General features: G+C 41.7%; 1 long non-coding RNA gene across 1 annotated transcript in view; it reads right to left on the reverse strand.

Annotated features, from left to right (window-relative positions):
• Positions 1-13,771, reverse strand: part of LOC131273022 (uncharacterized) — a 111,080-nt gene extending 97,309 nt beyond the window's left edge. The window contains exons 1-2 of the long non-coding RNA XR_011647601.1: positions 13,686-13,771; positions 13,139-13,225 (exon numbers count right to left, since the gene is read on the reverse strand). This is a non-coding gene — a long non-coding RNA (uncharacterized lncRNA). The remainder of the gene's footprint in view (positions 1-13,138; positions 13,226-13,685) is intronic.
• Positions 13,772-14,057: the final 286 nt, after the last annotated feature.

Raw genomic sequence — 14,057 nt, forward strand, 5'->3', positions numbered from 1 at the left:
GTATTGGCACAAGAACAGACACACTAGCCAATGGAACTGAATTGAGAGTTCTGATATAAATCATTGCATATACAGTCATTTGATATTCAACAAGGCCACCAACTCTACTTAACTGGGAGAGAATGGCCTCTTCAACAAATGGTGCTTGGAGACTGAATATAAATATCCAAAAGAATTACAGAGGAACACCATATCACACCTTACACAAAAACTAACTGAAGATGGGTCAAAGATCTAATTATAAGAGCCAAGACCAAAAAGACCTTGGAAGATAAGTAGGGAAGCTTCTATAGGACCTTGTAATAGCAAATGTCTTCATGAACTTCAAACCCAAAGCACGAGAAGCAAAAGAAAAAAATAGATAAATGGGACCTCTTCAAAATTAAAACCTTTTGCACCTGAAAGGAGTTTGTGAAGAAAATGAAAAGACAGCCTAACCAATGGTAGAAAATATTTGGAAATACCAAATATCTGATAGGAGCCTAATATCCAGCATATGTAAAGAAATATCTCAAAATAAAAAGACAAACAACCCATTAATAAATGGACAAGTGATTTGAACAGACACTTCTCCAAAGAAGAAATACAAAAGGTCAAAAAGCATATGAAAAGATGCTCAACATCACTAGCTATTAGGGAAATGCAAATCAAAACTACAACAAGATACCATTTTACTTCCATTAGACTGGTGGACATTAAAAATTCAGAGAGGATGTGGAGTAATGGACACCCTCATCCACTGCTGGTGGGAATGCAGAATGGCCCAGCCATTGTGGGTGACAGATTGGGGTTTCCTCAAAAAACTAACTATAATTCTTCCATATGACCCATCAATTCCACCGCTGGGTATATACGCAGAAGTGAAAACAAGGACACAAACCGATTATGCACAACAATGTTCATAGCAGCACTATTCACTATTGCCAAAATTGAAATCAACCCAAATGCCCATTAAGAGAAGAATGGATAATCAAAATGCAATATATGCATAAAATGGAACATTACCAACTGTAAGAAGGAATACAGTTCAACACATGTGATAACATGAATGAATCTGAAGTGCCTTATGTTGAGTGAAGCAAGCCAGGCATTGAAAGACAATTACATGACCTCTTTGATAAGAATTAAGCTAATTGAGCCAACTCAGGGAGCTAGAGTCTGAAAGATAGGTTTACAGGAAATAGGGAAAGGGTTGTGAGCCAATGCCCATAGGAGTGAAATCTATGATAAGGTGTGAGTAGTTGTGCAGTGAAGGAATATGAAAGGGATGTAGAAGGGATACTATTGGGTTGGGTGGTGCAAGCTTGACAGGGAGCTAGGGTAGGGAGGATGGGTTGGATGGTCCATGGAAATAGGGGAAGGGTTGGTTGAGGAACGTAACAGGTGAACACTGGGGATTGGCAGGTATGTTGAAACTACAATGCTGAGAAAATTGTGTTGGCAATATGACAAGGAAGGGCCACTGGTTTAGGGTGTTGGATGGAGGTACATTTGGGACAGGGCACACCTGCAGCAGTCTTCTAGAGAAGGTGCAAATGATGATTTTGTCATAGTGTATTCTATCAGTGGAAGGAGACTCACACAGTAAGTGGAAAGGAGTTCAACTCCCATACTTGATATGTTCTCAAACAGAGGGGAGGGTGTCTTTGCAGAGTATGGGTGGTTCCTAATAGGGGAGAACAGACAACTTGTGTCAGGTCATCAGCATTGTTGCAAGTATCTATGAATATTGTCCTTCAAGGAGTGAAGCCTGGTGGTCACAGTGGGTCCTGAGGGGAGGGAAAGGAGGAATGGGATCAATGGAAGAGTGAGAATTTAGGGGGCAAAGGAAGAGTTCTGCATGATCTTGCAATGATGGATACAGGCCATGTTAAATTTCATCAAAAATTTATAAAAGTGTATGGTCTAAAATGTAAACAATAATATAAACCACAGACCATAGTTTGCAGCTATGTTTTAATATTTGTACATCAGTTGTAACATATATACCATCCACATGTAAAAAGGTTATTATCAAAGAAAGGGGAAAAAAGGGAGGATGTTAGGTATATGGGAGTCCCCTATATTCGTATGTGACTTCACTGTGACCTAAAACTTCTTCGAAGACAAAATGAAAAAGGAAAAATACTGGTGAAGCAATGGAAGAAAATGCAAGTGTACATATAGGACAAGAGATATTACTGTGATGAAAGGCAAAACTTAAACTATTTTTTAACTATTTTTCACTTTTTAAATACCCCCCTTTTTTAACCTTATTTTAGTTTTAGTTTTCTTAAATTATTATGTGTAATAATATTTCTTTCTTATGTGTAAACCTTTTGTCATTATTTCATTTCCTATTAAGCAAATTTGAAAATATTCTTGGCTTGATTTTTGAAGAAGTTTTAGATCACAGAGGGGTTACAACTATAGTAGGAGAAGATCATTGGTATTGGGTGTCCGTGATGGGGGATACATGGGAGGAAGTTCATGTGGGGATATATACAAGGTATATAAATATGTTGAAATGTTCATGGACATTGCCACAGTGGGTAGGGATTCACACAACAACTGAAAGAATATTGAAGTCCTATTCTTGGGAGCTCTGCCACATTCACTAATGCTACAGCAACAATCATCCAAAGAGCAATGACTAGTGAAAAACGATGGTCCATTGATATATCCTTGAGATTGATGACTACGCTTATGAGTTTTTTGCTCTTAAATTTGCAAGTTAGCATAGTGATGTAGGGTACCTAAGAGTTCCTGAGAGCCTCCATGTTACTCAAATGTGACCTTTCCCTAAGCCAAACTCAGCATATAAATGTATTACCTTACCCCCCAATGTGGGACATGATTCCCAGGAATAAGCCTCCCTGACACTGAGGGATTATTACCAAGAACCAGCTGATTATGCAACTGGAAAAAGACATTCAACTAAATGGGGAAATGGTAAAGACACATGAGTTTATATGGCTAAGAGACTTCAAAGTAAGCCAGGAGGCCATCAGAGAGTTACCCTTATAAAAGTATCCGTAGGATCTCATAGATTGCCAAAGCAGATACTACCACAAATAGTGGGACACCTGAGGGATCTGGGGACACCCAGCTTATACAGTCAGGGCAGATAGCTCTGGAGATTGGTGCCTGGCCACTGGGTCCTACTTTGGAGTTTGTGGTCCTGCATGTAACAGAGTTGGACTCAAATGTGACTTCTCTACACATGCCTCTTCTATCTCTTTTATTTGAACCTATAGTTGATGCTGGAATTGGTAGGTGTACATCCAAAAGACTTGAATCTCTAAACTGTTCTGTGCCAGCTGAGCCCTGAGCCTCAGTGGAGTTGTAATTCATACTCTCCAGTTCACTGGACTCACCCAGGAAAACTAATAAGGAGGTGATGGACAACCACCACACCAAGAAACTGAGAAAGTCTACAACTGCAAGCAAGAAAGTCCCATCTATCAGCCAAATGGGATCAAAGTCCCCTCTCAGGTAGAGTAGGCATCACCATTCCAGAATCCTCAGGATTGGGGAATAAAATATAGACCAGTGTGGACTTACTGGTATTCCACTATAGACTTATTGGGGTTGTATGAATGGAAAATCTATCACTGATGTGGAGACAGTGGCCACTGGCAGTGCTGAAATCACAGAGAGGGAAAAAGAGATATAATATGGGGACATTTTCAGGACTTGGAATAGACCTGACGGACATTGCAATGAGAAATACAGGCTGTAGCAGTTTGATATTATTGATGAATTGCAAAAAGAAATACTGGATTATGTTTGTAAACTGATCTTTTCCTCTGGGCATATTAGATTATATTGGATTCATAGGTTTACTTGATTAGGTAATTATGTTAGGCACTTGTGCCAGAAGGGCATTGGGTCCCAATGCTTTGGTGGGCAAGGACGCACAGATAAAAGACATCACAAAGGACAGAGTTAAAGATTCTTAATGTTGGAGTTTTGATGTTGGAGTCTGATGCTGAAGCTGGAGTCCTGAGAAGCAAGGAACCCTGAACCCATAGAGAAGCAAGACCCTGGAAGGGAGGAAACCCAGGAAGTCTGAACCCTCACAGACATAGACAGCCATCTTGCTCCAACATGTGAAAATAGACTTTGGTGAGGGAAGTAACTTATGCTTTATGGTCTGGTATCTGTAAGCTCCTACCCCAAATAAATACCCTTTGTAAAAAAAACAACCAATTTCTGGCATTTTATATCAGTGCCCCTTTGACTGATTAATACACAGGCCATTATATATTCTGCCATAACCTACAGAATTAAATGTGAGAGAGTGTAAACTACAATGTAAACTATAATCCATGCTTAGTTGCAAAGCTTCAAAATCTGTTCATCAATTGTAATGAATGTAGCACACTAATGCAAGAAGTTGTTAATGGTGGAACAGTGGGAGGTATAGGGAGTGGGACATATGGGAATGTCTTATATTTTTCAATGTAACAATTTATGTAATCTAAGTATCTTTTAAAATTAAATTAAAAACAGGAAACGAAGGCCTCTGAGCTGACTAGAAAGGGGTATCCAGGGATCTACCATCCTGGGAAAAGGGAAAAAGAGGGACACAGCCTAAGGCTGACAGCTTCTGACCCACGATTCTGATCTGCTGTGTCCCACCAGCCTTTCCAGGCTGAGTGGGACCACACTGTTGTCTACCTTGGGCTACTAAACAGAACTAGAGAAATCCAACACTCTCTATCTCCCTCTCTTATAGCTGGGACTGATTGCTGAGGACGTACCTTCCCAGGAAACAGGAAAGAGAATGACACAATCTAAGGCTGACTCTGCTTTTCACCCACAAACTTGGTCTGTTGTGTCCTGTGGGCCCTTCCAGGCCAGGGAGGCCTTGCCATTGTTTGCCTTAGGAGGCTGCAAGGGAGTAAAGAAATCTGACCCTCTCAATCTCCTCTATGAACGGGGACTGATTGTTGAAGATGCAGAAGGGAGTAGAATTATTTCCTACCCAGGAAATGGGAGGGGGCTGCCAGAGAAGGCTAGAAACTTTACAGAAAGTTCAAATTACAAGGCTCTTAGCCTCCAGGCAGGACCTTCTCACATTGATTCAGGCTGTGTTATAACAAAACACTCTCAACAGGCATTGAACTGAGAGGGCTGTCAAAGAGTGCCATCTGCTGTCAGAACTAGGTAGTACATAAGAGAAAATTAAAAACAAATGAGGCATTTTCTGACCTTTAATAGCTTTCCTCCCAAGACCTTAGGAAGTAAGTCTGCAAAACATTACTGGATGCAGAGCCCATCTTTGAGAAACTAAGGGGACAATATTAATGATCCAGGTTGAATCAAGAATCAAAGAGCAACAGTAACACACATCCTCCTGCCACTAAATCCCAACAAAACACAAAGAAATTGAGCATCTGAGTAAACTACATACTAATCATGTACCTAGACATCAGCAAAAATTTATGAGCCAGAAGAAGAAAATGGAAGACATAGCCCAGGAAAAGGAATATATCAAAGTCCCAGAAGAGATGCAGGATTTGAGAGAACTAATTAACGAGATGCATACGAATTTCCAAAATTAAATTCATGAGTTAAAAGACAATATGGCTAAAGAGATGAATGACATCAAGAAGACATTCAGCAAGCAAAAGAGAACTTGAAATGTGGAACAGAAAAGGAACAGAGCCCATGGGAATGAAAGATGAAATAGGTGACATCAAAAACACATTAAGTATGGGATACCAATGACAGGTGATATATGGCTGACAGGGAGCTGTACAGAACATATGTCCAGGGTGCATGGTAATGATTGGATATACTCATAGTGGCAACAATTAAAAACCCAGCAGGGGGGGTACTGGGTTCCTGGCCAGTGGTGCTCTGTCGTGGTCCCTAGGGGAGCAGCGATAGTCTCCCAGGTACAGCGGCGGGGACCGGGAGGGAGTGAGGGTTCAACAGTGAGCCCCTGATGCTAATGACTATGCTTGTGAGCTGATAAACCTAAAATAAGAACAAGGCCTAGAGCAACATTGTGCCTGGGAATTTCCTCCTGTCAGCCTTCATGTTACTCAAATGTGGCCAGTCTCGAAGCCAAACTCAGCATATAAATGCAATGCCTTCCCTCCAGCGTGGGACATGACACTCGGGGATGAGTCTCCCTGGCAACGAGGGACCACTATCAAATACCAACTGATGATGCAACTGGAAAAGGACCTTATATGGAAGGTTCAATGCGGATCAGCAGAATATCCATGTCTACATAAAATAACATGACTTTAAAATGCTGTTTGACCTAAAGTAAGGGGGAAATGGAAAGGAGAAATGAGTTTATATGGCTACGAGTTTCTAAAAAAGAGTCTGGAGGCTGGCAGAAGGATTGCCCTCATGCACAACTGAGCAGAGTCAGAGAGACAGATAAAGCAGATACAACCCCCAGATATTGGTTCCTATGAAGGCTAAAGAGACCCATGAGAGTTATGGTCATGGCCGATGGGGTTTACTACCAGGGCAGATGGCCCCTCTCTGGAAATGGTGTTTATGTGTGATGAATCTGGACTCAGATGGGATCTCCCTTCATAAGACTTTCATACTAATCTGCTGGAGGTACAGTTAACGTTGGGGTTTAAGATATAGTTAGGGGATTTGAATCTCTGGACTGATAATGTGATAGCCAGGTCCTGAGCCTCAACAGACTCCAGCACCTACAATCTGATTTATTGGACTTACCACACTCAGCTAAGATGGAGTTGAAGAAGGACAATCACCACACCATGGAGCCTAGAGTGATTACAACTGAAAATGGGAGGATGGCAGCCAGCATCCATGTGGAATCTGAGCCTCCTCTTGACATAGAGGTGCAATGGACACAACCAATCCAATGTCCACATAGAAGAGGTGGCATTGGATTGGGAAAAGTGGACATGGTGGACGATGAGTATGGGAAAGGGCAGGAAGAGATGAGAGGTGGGGGCGTATTTGGGACGTGGAGCTGCCCTGGATGGCGCCTCGGGGGTGATCACCGGACATCGTGGATCCTCACAGGGCCCACTGTATGGAATGGAGGAGAGTATGGGCAATGATGTGGACCATTGTCTATGAGGTGCAGAGGTGCCCAAAGATGTACTTACCAAATCCAATGGATGTGTCATGATGATGGGAACGAGTGTTGTTGAGGGGGGAGAGGGGGGGTGGGGGGGTGGGGTTGAATGGGACCTCACATATATATTTTTAATGTAATATTATTACAAAGTCAATTAAAAAAAAAAAAAAACACATTAAAGGGGCGGCGGACTTGGCCCAGTGGTTAGGGCGTCCGTCTACCACATGGGAGGTCCACGATTCAAACCCCGGGCCTCCTTGACCCATGTGGAGCTGGCCCATGCACAGTGCTGATGCAAGCAAGGAGTGCCCTGCCATGTAGGGGTGTCCCCCATGTAGGGTAGCCCCACACACAAGGAGTGCACCCCGTAAGGAGAGCCGCCCTGCACAAAAGAAAGTGCAGCCTGCCCAGGAATGGTGCCGCCCACACAGAGAGCTGACACAACAAGATGAAGCAACAAAAAGAAACACAAAATTCCCATGCCGCTGACGACAACAGAAGTGGACAAAGAAGACACAGCAAATAAACACAGAGAACAGACAACTGGGGTGGGGGAGGAAGGGGAGAGAAATAAATAATCTTAAAAAAAAAAAGCGCACATTAAAGGTATACACTAATTTCAAGCAGACTTGAAAGGACAGAAGACAGAAAAAGGGAAACCAAAATCAGAACAGCTGAAATTGAAGGGAGAAAAGAACAGAGGGAGGAAAAAACTGGAAAAAAATTGAGCAGAGGCTCAGGGAGGTGAATGACAACAGAAAACACAACAGCATACACATCATGGGAGTTCCAGAAGGAGAAGAGAAGGGAAAAGGGTTAAAAAGAGTATTTAAGGGAATAGCTAAAAATTTCCTAACTCTGACAAAAGAAATGACCCTTCATGTCCAAGAAGCTCACCGTATCTTAATCAGAATAAATTCAAATAGACATACTCCAAAATATATTTTCAGAATGTCAAACATCAAAGATAAGGAGAAAATTCTGAGAGCAGTAAGGGAAGCAAATTATCACATACAAGGGATGCACAGTAATAGTGCTGATTTCTTATCAGAAACCATGGAGGTGAGAAGACAGTGGTATGATGCAATTAGGAGAATGAAAGAGAAAAACTGGAAACGGACTTTGGCCCAGTGGTTAGGGCGTCGTCTACCATATGGGAGGTCCGCGGTTCAAACCCCGGGCCTCCTTAACCCGTGTGGAGCTGGCCATGCGCAGCGCTGATGCGCGCAAGGAGTGCAGTGCCACGCAAGGGTGTCCCCCGCGTGGGAGAGCCCCATGCGCAAGGAGTGCGCCCGTGAGGAGAGCTGCCCAGCGTGAAAAGAAAGAGCAGCCTGCCGAGGAATGGCGCCGCCCACACTTCCCGTGCCGCTGACGACAACAGAAGCGGACAAAGAAACGAGTCGCAGCAAATAGACACCAAGAACAGACAACCAAGGGAGGGGGGGAAATTAAATAAATAAATAAATCTTAAAAAAAAAAAAAAAAAAAAAAGAAAGAGAAAAACTGCCAGCTAAGAATTCTGCACCCAGCAAAACCGTCCTCGAAATATGAAGGTGAGTATAAAACATCCATAAACAAATAGAAACTAAGAGAGTTTGTAAAAAAGAATCCAAATAGCAAGAAATAATAAGTAAGACATAGAGCCTGAAAGAAAAAGACAGAAGAGAGAGGGCTGGAGGAGAGTAGAGAAAAGAGAAGAGCAGAAAGGATAACCAAAAGTAAAAAGACAGACCAAAATATGATATGACACATGAAAACCAAAGAATAAAATGTTGGAAGTAAATAATGCATTTACAATACTATCATTGATTATGAATGGATTAAATGCACCAAACAAAAGATACAGATTGACAGAATGGATAATAAACACAAGAGCCATCCATATGCTGCTTACAAGGGATGCACCTTAGACTCACGGATACAAACTGGCTGAAAGTAAAAGGTTGGAAAAAGATACTCTGTGCAAATAGTAACCAAAAAAGAGCAGGGATTTCTATACTATTATTGGACAAAACAGATGCAGTGAAAAAAAGTTATGAGACAGAGAAGGCCAGTATAAATTAGTGAAAAGGACAACCCACCAGGAAGATATATTTATGCACCAAACCAGGGTGCCCCAAAATATGTAAGACAAACTCTGACCAAACCAAAAGGAGAAACAGGCATCTCTGCAATAATCACTGGAGGCTCTAATATACCACTCACATCATGATACAGAACAACTGGACAGAAGATCAACAAGGAAACAGAGAACTTAAAGAATAATAAATGAGTTAGACCTAACAGACACACAGAATGCTGCATCCAAATGCAGCAGGTTATACATTCTTCTCACATGGATCCTTCATCAGGATACACCACATGTAGGGCACACTGCAGGTCTCAATACATATGAAAAGACTGAAATTATACAAAGCACCTTCTTAGATCATAATGGAATAAAACTGGAAATCAATAATAGACAAGAAAAAGGTAACTTCACAACTTTGTGGACTCTAAGCAATACACTCTTAAATGATCAGTGAATCAAAGAAGAAATTGCAAGTGAAATCAGTAAAGTATTGAGACAAATGAAAAAAAGAACACAAATTACCAAAACTTATGGGATACAGTCTTGAGAGGGAAATTTATAGCTCTAAATGCCTATATTAAAAAAGAGCTAAACTCCGACTTAACTGAACACCTAGAGAAATTAGAAAAAGAACAGGAAACCAACCCTCAAAACAAGCAGAAGGAAAGAAATAATAAAGATGAGAGCAGAAATAAATGAAATTGAGAACAACAACAAAAAAGAGAAAATCAAAACCAAAAGCTGGTTCTTTGAGAAGATCAGTAAAATTGACAAATCGCTAGCAAGATTAACAAAAGAGAAAAAGGAGGCAAAAAAATATAATCAGAAATGAAAGGAGGGAAGTAATGACTGTCCATACAAAAATAAAAAGAATCATAAGATGATATTACCAGAAATTGTATGCCAACAATCTAGATAACCTAGAAATGGGCAAATTTCTAGAAATGCACAAACCACCTACACTGACACTGCAAGAAATACAAGAACTTAACAAACCAATCACATTTAAAGAGACTGAATCCATCATCAAACACCTCCCAACAAAGAAAAGCTCAGGACCAGATGACTTCAGAGATGAACTCTACCAAGTATTTCAAAAGAATTAACACCAATCCAGTTTAAACTCTTCCAAAATGATGAAGAGGAAGGAAAATTACCCCACTCTTTTTATGAATCCAACATAACCCTAATACCAAAGCCAGATAAAGACACTATAAAGAAAAAAAGTACAGACCAATCTCTCTAATGAAATAGACACAAAAATTCTCAACAAAATATTGACAAATTGAATCCAGCAGCATTATTGAAGACTAACATATCATGACCAAGTGGGATTTATTCCTGCTAGGCAAGGCTAGCCCAACATAAGAAAATCAATCAACATAATACACCACATTAACAAATTGAAGGGAAAAAAACACATGATCATCACAATAGACACAGGAAAGGCATTTGACAAAATCCAGCATTCTTGCTTGATAAAAAACACTTCAAAAGATATGAACAGAAGGAAAATGCCACAATATGATAAAAGGCATATGTGAAAAACCCACAGCCAACATTGTACTCGGTGGGGAAATGTTGAAAGCTGTCCATCAAAGATCAGGAACAAGACAAGAGTGCCCACTATCACCACTGTTATTCAACATTGTACTACAAGTTCTAGCCAGAGTAATTAGAGAAGAAAAAAAATTAAAGGCATACAAATAAGAAAAGAGGAAGTAAAACACACTATTAGCAGATCACATCATTCTATATTTAGAAAATTCTGAAATGTCTACAACAAAGCTATCTGAGCTAATAAATGAGTTCAGCAAAGTGGCAGAATACAAGAGCAACATGCAGAAATCAGTGTTTTTGTACACTAGTACTGCACGATCTGAGGAGAAATCAGGGAAAAATTCCATTCACAAAAAGCAACAAAAAGACTCAAATATTTAGGGATCAACTTAAAGAAGTACAGGACCTACATGCAGAAAACTACAAAACAGTGGTAAAAGAAATTTAAAATGACATAAACAAATGGAATGACATTCCATGTTCACATATTGAAAGATTAAATATCGTGAAGATGTCAATCCAACCTAAACTGATTTATAGACTCAAAGTAATACCAATCAAAATTCCAACAGCCTACTCTACAGAAATAGAAAAGGCAATTCATTTGGAAGGGAAAGTGCACCCAAATAACCAAAAGCATTCTAAAAAAGGGCAACATGGTAGGAATTTCACTGCCAGACCTTAAAACATATTACAAAGCTACAGTGGTCAAAACAGCATGGTGCTGACATACAGAGACTCATCAATCAGAGTAACAGAATTTAGAGTCCAGAAATAAAACTTCACCTTGATGGTCAACTAGTTTTGGACACACCTACCAAGTCCATGTTAATGGGAAAAAAGTTTCTTCAAAAAATGGTGCTGGGAGAACTGGATATCTATAACCAAAAGAATGGAACAGGACCCCTATCTCACATCCTATACAAGAATCAACTCAAAATGGATCAGAGACCTAAATATAAAAGTGAGGACCATAAAACTGCTTGAAGAAAATGTAGAGAAACATCTTAAGGACCTTGTGCTACATGGTGGTTTCTTGGACATTACACCAAAGCACATGAAACAAAAGAAAAAATAGATAAATGGGACCTCCTCAAAATTAAACATGTGTGCACCTCACAGGACTTTGTCAAAAGGGTGAAAAGGCAGCTGCCTCAGCATAAGGAAATGCGTGGAAATCATATGTCTGATAAGAGTTTAATATCCATAATATATAAAGAAATGTTATCACTCAATAATAAAAAAAGACTCAATTAAAAAAATGGGCAAAAGACATGACTAGACATTTGTCCAAAGAAGAAATACAAATGGCAAGAAAACACATGAAAAAATGTTCAACATGAGTAATGATTAGGGAAATGCAAATCATAACTAAGAAATATCATTTCACATCTATCAGAATGGTCATTATTAAAAAGTCAGAGAACTACAAATGTTGGAGAGGATGTGGAGAGATAGGAACACTTATTCCCTATTGGTGGGAATCCAGAATGGTACAGCCACTGTGGAGGACTGTTGGGGAGTTCCTAAAGAAGTTGAATACAGATTTGCCAGTGACCCAGCACTATCACTATTGGGTCTACACCCAGAACTGAAAGCAGTGATACAAACAGACATCTGCACACCTATGTTCATAGCAGTGCTATTCACAACTGTCAAAAGCTGGAAAGAACCCAGCTGTTCATCAACTGAGGAATGGATAAACAAACAGTGGTATATTTTCATGATGGAATATAATGCAGCTGTAAGAAGAAATGGAGTCATAAAACATTTGACAACATGGAGGAACCTGGAGGACATTATGTTGAGTGAAGCCAGACACAAGGGACAAATACAGTAAATACAGCATTACTATGAATTAAATATATTGTATAACATACTGTATGATTTCATTTATATAAAATGTAAATATAAATCAATTTATAAAGGGGAAAAAAAGTATTTGTGCAAGAATATCCAAAAATGGGAGTTGTGAACAGTAGGGGAGGCACAGATGAAGAAGTGATGGATTTTCTTGTTTAATATTATTGAAATTATGAAAATGCTCTAATAATGATTGAGGTGATGAATGCACATCTATGTGATGCTGCCGAATACCAATGATTGTGCACTTTGGATGAATTGTATGCTTCCTTGATATGTACCAATAAAAATGATTTTTTTTAAAATTGACAAACAGTACTTAAAAATGGGAAAATATGTAAATACACTTTCACCAGAGAATAAACATTCAATTCTTTTCACCACTAGGGAAATACAAATTACAATCTGCTATGACTTATCATATAGACATAGTAAAATAGCTAAAATCAAGAAAGATAATACCATCTGTTAAAGAAGATAAGGAAAACCTAGAGTCCTCATACATTTCTAGTGAGAATGCCAAATGGTGCTGCCACTTTGGGAAACATTTTGTCAGTTTCTTAAAAATATAAACTTACATCATTGCTGCTAGTTCCACTCTGAGAAATCTATCCAAGAGAAACTGCTGTACCATGATTCCCACAGCAAGTTCACGGCTGCCAAAACTGGAAAAAAATACAAATGCCTATCAACTGGGGCTTGGATAAGAGAAGGTGGTACATTGTAAATACCTCTGCAGCTCTAACTAGGTAATTTCATTCAATTAACTTTCACAGATAAACAAGTTATCCGTGTCTGGAAAAATGCCAAAGACTGAAGCAGGCCCCGAGCTCCCCGCCGCCCACGGGCCCCGCGAAGGCAGCCCCCAACCTCCCGGTCCCAAACCGCACAGAGAGGGCAGGACCGGCGGGGGCGCCGCGCACAACTATCCAGCGAGCGGGAGCTTCGGCAGCCGCACGGCCGGGCGCTCCCGCAGCGCAGCGCGAGGACGGCCGCTCGCCCGCTTTTCCGCGCTGCCCGCGGCCCCCGCGGCCCCCGCAGCCCCGCGCCCCGCCCCGCCCACAGGCCCGCGGGCGCTCCCCGCCAGCCCGCCCCGCCGCAGACAGGTGGGGGCCGCACACGTACCGGGCTCCGAGCCCGGCGCAGGCGGGCGTCTGAGGAGGGGCCGCGCGCTCCGCCTGAGGGTTCCGCGCCGGCGCTCGCTGCTCGCCCGCGCGGGGCCCTGGGCCTGGCAGGAGCACCAGGTCAGCGCAGCCGACCCCGACGCCCGGCGCCCGACGGGCCGTCTCCGCGCTGTGTGCGGGCGTGGCCTGTGGGGGCGGAGCCTGCGGGGGCGGGACTGAGCAGCCACGGGCGGGGCTGCACGCCCAGCCACGCCCCTGCCAGGCGGACCCGCGCACCCTCTGGGCTCCTCTGCTCTCCTGTCCCATGCGCCTTCGGGGACCCCTACCTGCGTTCTCCGGGGCGACCATCTCCCCACCCCGAGACCCCGCTGGC

The sequence above is a fragment of the Dasypus novemcinctus genome, chromosome 27 (assembly GCF_030445035.2).
Source record: "Dasypus novemcinctus isolate mDasNov1 chromosome 27, mDasNov1.1.hap2, whole genome shotgun sequence".
In the NCBI taxonomy this organism is placed as follows: Eukaryota; Metazoa; Chordata; class Mammalia; order Cingulata; family Dasypodidae; genus Dasypus; species Dasypus novemcinctus.